We start from the raw sequence: 8,743 nt of genomic DNA, 5'->3' as shown, positions 1-8,743 counted from the left end.
GACAACCGACTCAAGCCGAACCCATGGAACGCAGCACGCCTACGAAGATTCTACGCCTAGCGCCGGACTTTGTGTTCGTCTCCTTCCTCTATAACCTTCCTTTTTTCTTTTTTATTTTTTTAATTTAGCTGCCTAGTATTTTTCTCCTCCTTCCTCCCTTCTTTCTCCCCAGCCTTTAGGGGCTTGCTTGCGCGATTGTTCGCACATAATTGACGCGCCACCCGCGCTCATTATACCTGGGGGCTTCTTTATCAGAAGCTTATATACACGGGCTTCATGCCCAAAACATGTGTGACAATTCCGCATGAACCTTTTATGCACCATTATATGCATCGATATGACTTAAGTTTTGGCCAAGCTAGGTTGCCTGGCTCCTGTGCTTAACCCTATGTTCCCGTTGTTCGGCTAGGTGGTAAAGGGAGCACCTCTGCGATTGTTACTGCCGGGTCAGCCGGATGTGTACCTCAGACTGGGTGAAGCCGAAAGCTAGCGTTCTTAAGGGAATATTCGGTCGGTGAAATAAAAGATGACTTTTCACTTATTTATTTATCTGCCCCTAGATGCTTTTCTGCTTTTTTCGCAGTCCAGACATGCACTTTAGGGCATGCCTCCCAGGGAAAGGAACCCTTAACGGAACTATTCTCCCTGGAAGATGTTTCTTACTAACCATGTAATATAACATAACTAGTTGGGCACTTGTCTGCTAAAGCACTTATGACCCCTACGCCTGGTCTCCATGCATGCCCCGGTTCTTACATAACCGAGAGGGTATTCGGACACACTCCGGGCTATCGGGTCCAGAGGTCGAAGCGAAAAGGTCCGCAATGACAAACGATCTACAATCCGGCTAGAAGGCATTTTACATGTCATTTTAAATTACATAGTCAATTTGACTGGATATATTCTTCTTCAATACCATCCAACAGGTTGTCTAATTTACAGTCCTGTTGAGAATACTTGGCGGCTAGCTCTACCTGGCTGTACACTAAACTGACATGGATCTCTTTCCCGTCGGGCCCCACAGGGCCGACCTCGGCCATGTGGTTTTGGTCAGCCTTCGTGTACCGCGTCTTCACCATGGCCCAGGCCTCCCTGGCGCCTGACGACAGGCCGATATCTTCCATAATCGGAAGCGCTGCCGCACTCCCTTCAGCTTCTCAGCAAGCTCTCCAAGGCCTTCGGGCATGGAGAGGGATGGCCACAAAGCTTGTACGATGCCCTGCATCGCCTGCCGAACTTGTTCGTGCAGCTGCAATAGCTCGGGAAGAAGGTCCCCCGCAGAACCGGGCATTTCCTCACTCGGCCGACCTGTCAGCATACCTGCGGACATAGCCCTGTCAGTCGACTTCCTCGGCGAACTCTTTTTTGAAGATTCGTTTAAGCACTTACTAAAAATGTTGCAAGGAAGTCGCTGATTCTCCTTTACAAAATCAGACAGCTGAGCACGAACATCCTTTAGTTCCTCGCCCAGCTGGGTGTTGGCATCTTGAAGCTTGTTCTTCTCCTGCCTCACCCTCGTCAGCACGCTCTCGCCGGCCTTCAACTGGCGCAGGAGTTGTTGCTTGTCCGGATTCACTCCGGCCCTATCTGCACCGTTATTGTCAGAATTGCACACATGCCGCACGTCTCCGCAGAATTATCTTTCGAAGCATATATTACCTGAGGGCGTCCCCTTGGTACTCTCTGAAGCGGCCAGTGCGGCCTCAAGTTGGGCCTTGCACTCTTCCAGCTCCTGGGACAGTTACGTATTCTTTTTTTTGTAAGATCCTGCATTTCATATGATCCTTAAATCAGTTATCTTAACTGCTTCAAGTCTCGGGGGCTACTGGCATATATAACCATCAGATTTACTCACCCGTATGTCTTTCACATACTGCTCTGTGGCTCTGGCTAGACCATTTTGAGCGGCACGGAGGTACGCATCTCCCGTATTAAAGGCGTCCAACGCCTCTTGGGAAAAACATGCGTCACGAAGAACAGTCCGGCGACGCCTGTGGTTCATGGCACTCTCCACCTCAGAATTGGTGACAGATAGCCCGTTCGCATCCTTTGTCGGAGGAACATCCGGTGCGCGCCCCATGTTCGCCTCCGCTTCCGGATCCGGCCTTGAAGCCTGGCCGGTAGATATAGTCCGGCAGGCGCTCTTTTTCCTGAGGAGAGCATGAGCATTAGCGTGACTTGAGGGCATAAACCCTAGACGTTAAAATTGCGCGCCGTACCATTGCGTCGGAGTCTCGATCCGGTCCGCACTTCTTTTTATCCCGCCTGGCTTCGACGGCCCTTGTTGGCTACCCACCGCGGGCTCGGCCCTCCGCCGCAAGGATTTCCCCTGCAAAATGAAACACTATTGGTTTATGACAATCAAAATGAGCATGGATGGATCCTTTGAAGAGTACTGGGACTTCGATCTCGGTCACCTTTGAGGCTGGAAGTAGTCCGGGATAATCGGCCGTAATGGCCACTAAGGTGTTGTCCTTACTCAACTAATAAAACACCCCATCAATTAGCTCCACACATAGGTCCGGGTCCTCTTGGGAGTCCGGGTCAAGGGCCCATTCTGGGTCCTCGGATTATGGAGGGGGGTTGTTTATTTCCTTCACAGTCTGGCGCAGCTCCTGCGTTGCAATTGCTAGATTAAGTACTCAACCATGGGAATTTGAAAACAGGTAGGCAAGTGAAAGTGTTCGCTCACCCAGCTTGGAGGATTGTACATGGAGAATCCGCCCTCTGGGTTGACATGGAGGAATTCCTCTTCTTCTCCCTTGTACAAAGCGGATAAGATTCTCGTTAAAGTGGCAGCCGAATCTGGCCCCTTACAAACGCACCGGGTGGCATCGTCCTCCCCGTTGAAATCCCACATGGGGTGGCCTCTGTACTGAAGCGGCTGCACCCCCCGCGTAATGCATGTGGCCATGACCTTGATCATGGTTAGTCCGGAATGAGCCAACAACCTTATCCGGTTCATCAGGTAAAGGACGTCCCTGTCAGTTTCCCTCTGAGGGTTCGGCGGGCGCCAACTCAGGCGCTTCTTCAATGGAGCATTATTGAACTCAGGGAGGACGATCCGTACAGGGTCCGGCAGGGGGACATCATCTATATAAAACCACCCTGAAGGCCAGTCCTCGGACGTCCTCTTTGGGGTGCCGGATAGATATCCGGTCCCAGCGATGCTCCATAGTTCGGCTCCGCCCACTTGATAAATCGACCCCTCCTGAGAGCGGGGCACGAGGCAGAACAACTTCTTCCACAACGCGAAATGGGCCTCGATGCCCAAGAACAGCTCGCAGAGGGCCACGAAGCCTGCGATATGCAGTGTGGAGGCAGGTGTGAGGTTGTGTAGCTGGAGGCCGTAGAACTCCATTAGCCCTCGGAGAAACGGATGAATCGGAAATCCGAGTCCTCTTATTAAATAAGGGACTAGGCACACCCGCTCTCCTCGGGAGGGATTGGGGATGCTCCCGCCTGCTCTCCATCGCTATAGGTGGCAATCCCGGCTCTAACCGGGACCATATATGCTGGGGGAAGGAGCCCCTTGAACTGAAGCACTACTAGCTCGCTATGCGGGACGGAACACCGCCCCCAATCTCCGGGCCGAGGGCTGGAGAGGCGAGAGGTGGAGCTGCACCGACCGGCCATGGTGGAATGGATCCCTGTCGAAGGCGCTCTGATGAAGGATCGCGGAGGGAAGATGGTGTGGGCTGGATCTAAATCCCCGTCTCTTTTATGGGCAGCTCATTAACGCGGCTAGGGGGGTAAATGAAGAAACTCCCTGGCTTTTCGCATTCGTTTGACACGTGGAAGATGGTCATTATTGGGCACAGAAGTTGAGGAGTACAACATGCACCGGAAGCCGGACACTATTCGACGGGTACATGGGATTTGGAGAAGAACCCGCCTTGCAATGCCGAAGACAAATTTGCGCACCGGACTCATCGTCATTGAAGTCTGGTTCGGGGGCTATTGAGGGAGTCCCGGATTAGGGGGTGTCTGGATAGCCGGACTATGACCTTTGGCCGGACTTCCGCATTATGAAGATACAAGATTGAAGACTTCGTCCCGTGTCCGGATAGGACTTTCCTTGGCGTGGAAGGCAAGCTTGGCGATACGATATGTAGATCTCCTCCAATTGTAACCGACTCTATGTAACCCTAGCCCTCTCCGGTGTCTATATAAACCGGAGAGTTTTAGTCCATAGGACGAACAACAATCATACCATAGGCTAGCTTCTAGGGTTTAGTCTCTCTGATCTCGTGGTAGATCCACTCTTGTACTACCCATATCATCAATATTAATCAAGCAGGAGTAGGGTTTTACCTCCATCGAGAGGGCCCAAACCCGGGTAAAAACATCGTGTCCCTTGTCTTCTGTTACCATCCGCCTAGACGCACAGTTTGGGACCCCCTACCCGAGATCCGCCGGTTTTGACACCGACAAGACCTTAGTCAGAAAATTGCCGGGGACGCCCATAACGGGGTGACCCACCCACAAGCAATACAAAACCATATTCTCTCTCCTCTCTCTGTGATGCATAAAGTAATACAAATGGTTACAAATGCAAACTTACTCCGTTATATTTACAGGATCGGCTAGGCCCGGCCAAAACTTAGTGGTGTAAATATACTCCACTAAGAGTTTACTTCACTGAATACTCCACTATTTTTAGGGGATCGGTTAGAAATGCCCTGAGTGCATGAATTATTTCTAAAGGCCAATATCAGAGAGATGGTTGTATTTGTATACAGATTTCACAATAAACGTGCCATTTTTCCCTCCATACCATCCGGGCATATCCTCACCCTTCTAGGTCAGGGTGTTGTTCATCAGCATGATCCTCGGTCTATTTGATTAGATAATTGATCACACTTAAGCCATCTCCTAAAGGATAGATTCCATCCATTATCAGCCATCTCCTAAAGGCTAGATACCATCCATTATCAGTCATCCTCGGCATATTTAACTGGACCATGAGCACGAGGGCGAGGACGATCATGAGCATGCTGGCGAGGACAAGGACGATATCGACGACGACGATTAAGACGTCACGATACCGATTCCGGATGCGGCGAAAATGCTTAGTATAATTTGGAGCAATGTCGACGATCCCACTGCTCCTAGGCAATGAGGGTGGTTGCCTCTCCTCCTTTGAGAGTGACAGGGAGAAAAGCGGTAGTTGTGGGTGACGAGGAGGGAAGTTGAGCTTGTGGACGGCAAAGAGAAAAGTGAAGGTTGTGGGTGGTGCAGATATGAGCTAGGCAGGACGTTGTGTCCTTTTTATAGACACTGGCGGTGGAAACACAACGCGGGTGGCGGGAATGGTCGTGGACTGTTCGCACACGAGCAACCGCCATTGATTGCCACGCTTCCTAGTGCCATGGGCATTTGGTCGTCCATGTCCATTGGCGGGGAGAGGAAATGAGCCATGCGAAGGTGAAACTTCACTCCCTCGTAGGCGGTCGACGAATAGAACGCTCTCCAAACCAATGTCCCATGACTCAGCGAGCTTGATTTGAAGCACACTCCATCAATTATGGTGATTAGGGTCAGCTGCCGACTGTACTAGAGCAGCCTTTTTTTTGGGACCAAAATCATTATATCGACGGTTATTATGTTAAGGAACAAGTCCAAAACAAACCTTGAACTTGTAGACGAAAGCTAAATCAAACTCTAAACTTGTAATTCTGGAAGTTAGCACATCAAACTCTTTGATCCAGGTTTATTTTGAACCTTGTGGGCATTTAGCTGGTATTTGCTGATGTGGCAAGGATTGTTGACTGGTTGGCTAACATTAGGACGAATCGGGCCGGCCCATTAACGAAGTCGCTCGCGCTTGCTTTCTTTATTTTATTTTATTTTTCCTTATCATCTTGTTAGTTTTACATTTTCGTACGGATATTATTCTATATTTTCGTCATGAGAATTTTTTTTTAAAACAACCTAAACCCACTTGTCTTCTATTAGGAGCGGCAAAAGAATAGTTGAAGCTAACAGTGAGCTTGATAGTACTCGAACTCGAGGCCTCGCACACACAATGATTGCACCTACAGAATCGTCCTGAAGGCTACTACTGATTATATCTCACGTGTCGTATATAGGAACAAAAAGAGTGTTCATATATGAAAACATTTTTTAAAACTTTCAAAATATTTCTTGAAAACAAATGGGAACACTTTTGAAATACCAAATATATATTTTTAAACGATTTTTTTCGAAATTCCAAATATATATTTGAAAAATGTGACACGGTAACATTTTGCCAAATAGATGTTTTACAGTTTGTAAAACTCTGCTAATATTTTTACATTGTTGAAGCATTCAAAAAATTCAGGTTTAAATATTTGTTCCCATTTTTTATTTTTTACTTTTAAAATAGTGTTTGCTTTTCAAAATTAATTGTGTTTTAAAAAAAATGTTCGTATTTTAAAAAAAGTATTCAGATTTTCCAAAAAGTGTTTGCACTTTAAATTTTTTATGAGATTCCAAAAATTATTCGGGCCTGCACGTTTTCAATATTCATTTGCCACTAAAAAATATTTTCAAATCTCGATATGCGGCGCTCTGTGGTTAAATTGTTCGGGCCTCCCATTATTTCAGTAACACGTAATGCTCCTAGTGACCAGTGCGGGGATCCTATATATCGCGCATGTCGCCGCCTTAACACTGTAGCGCGTACCCCCCCCCCCCCCCCGTCTTTCCTTTCGTTATCGGCCCGGCCCAGTTCGCTCTTCTCTGGTTCTGCCGGTTTTGGGAAGGTTCTATAACATTTCCAGAACCGGTTTTTTTTGTTTTTTATGTTTTCTATAGTGATTTTTTTCGTTTTCCTGTTATTTTCATTTTCTTATTTCATTTTTCCTTTTTCCTTTTATTTTTATTTTTCGTTTTTTCCTTCCCTTTTTCTATTTTTCTTCTTCACTTTTTGACTATTTTTGGCCTTTTTTATTTCGAACATGTTAACAACTTTGTTTTCTTAATCGAATTCAGAAAATGTTCAACAATCCAAAAACTGTTCATCATATTCAATTTTTTGTTCATCGGATTTAAAAAATGTTCATAAAAATTCAAAAGTTTTTCATCAAACTAAAAACATGTTCATCGGTTTTCTTTTCTTCCATTGAATTTACTTGTTCATCAGATTCAAAAAATGTTGATCACATTCAAAATTTGTTCACTGAATTAAAAATTTGTTCATCAAATGCAAATTTTGTTCATAATTTTTTCCAATTTTTTTTCTCTAACACAAATTGTGTTATTCAAATTAAAAAAAACTGTTCATCAAATGCCAAATTTGTTCAACGATGGTCAAAATATGTTCATCAAATTCAGAAAAAAAGTTCATTCTTTGGAATCATGAACATTTTTTACAAATACATGAACATTTTTTTGAATTCTTGAACATTTTTTTGAACCATGACCATTAACTTAAATTTAAGACATTTTTTTGTAATCATTAACATTTTTTGCCAATTTGTGAACATTTCGCAAATGCATGAACTTTTTTTGAAATCATGAACTTTTTTAAAATTCGTGAACATTTTTAAAATTTGTGAACATTTTTTGTAATCATGAACATTTTTTGCAAATTCTTGAACATCTCGCTAATGCATGAACTCCTTTTGAAATCATGAACGTTTTTTAAAATTAGTGAACATTTTTTAGATTTGTGAACATTTTTTGACAAATTCATGAACATTTTTTGAATTCCTGAGCATATTTTTGAAATAATTATTTTTTGGAAATCAAGATTGTTTTTTTTTCAAAATTCTGAACTTTTACTGATTGTTAGAAGCTGTTTGATATCCTGAATTATTGAAAGAAAAACGCAAAGGAAAAGACGAAAAAAAACAGGAGCATGCCGGCCGCACATGGGCCGGCCCAGAAGGGCGCGAAGGGGGGAGCGGGGGTGTGCGCCCGCTGCGTTTTTAGCGCGTGGCGCGCCAGGAGCTCCGTGACCAGTGTAAGAGCATCTCCAACAGCCGCGCCAAACTAGCGCCGCGCCGCAAAAGTAGGCGTTTTAGCGCGCGTGCAACCGGTGTAGTTGCTCCAGCGGGCGCGCAAAAACAGAGCACGCGGCATATGCAGTTCAGCGCGCTGGCCGAAATGCAATCGCGCGCCGCTTATTTGCTGCGCTCGCTCCCGCGCGCTGGACTCTCGCGCGCTTGCTCTCCCACTTCCACCCCCCATCCAGCCGCGCCGCCGCCCTCGCCATCTGGCGACCGTTCTGGCGCTTCCCCCGCCTATCCCCGCGCCGCCGCGCTTCCGCCCCCCTTCCTAGTCCCGCCGGCCCTCGCCCGCGCCCGTCGTCCGAGGAACAGCACCCGAGCGCTCGCTGCCGCGCCGCGCCCGCAAGGTGTTCGACAAAACACCTACAAGGTATGTATTGCTCAAACTTCATGAATTTGGTGCATGTTTTGAATTGTAGTTTTTATAGTATAGTATTGAACATTGTAGATGAGTTCGTCGTATGATTTTTCCGAAGAAGAATTTGATATGGAAGAGGAGGAGGATCTTGCAATGATCATAGCTATGCATATTAATAAAAAAACCGAAGCACAGTGGTTCGGTTATGGGTCGGGAGAAAATTTGGAGAGATAGGATTGATGCCCATAACAGATTGATGAAGAACTATTTCGTGGAGAATCCCACATACCCGGGGTCGTATTTTCGTCGCCGGTTTAGGATTAGCACCGACTTGTTCAGGCGCATTGCGGAGAAACTAGCGAGCCATGACCGGTTTTTTCAGCAAAGG

This window comes from Triticum aestivum, chromosome 6B (genome assembly GCF_018294505.1).
Source record: "Triticum aestivum cultivar Chinese Spring chromosome 6B, IWGSC CS RefSeq v2.1, whole genome shotgun sequence".
NCBI classification, from domain to species: Eukaryota; Viridiplantae; Streptophyta; class Magnoliopsida; order Poales; family Poaceae; genus Triticum; species Triticum aestivum.
This window is presented reverse-complemented; position numbering follows the sequence as displayed.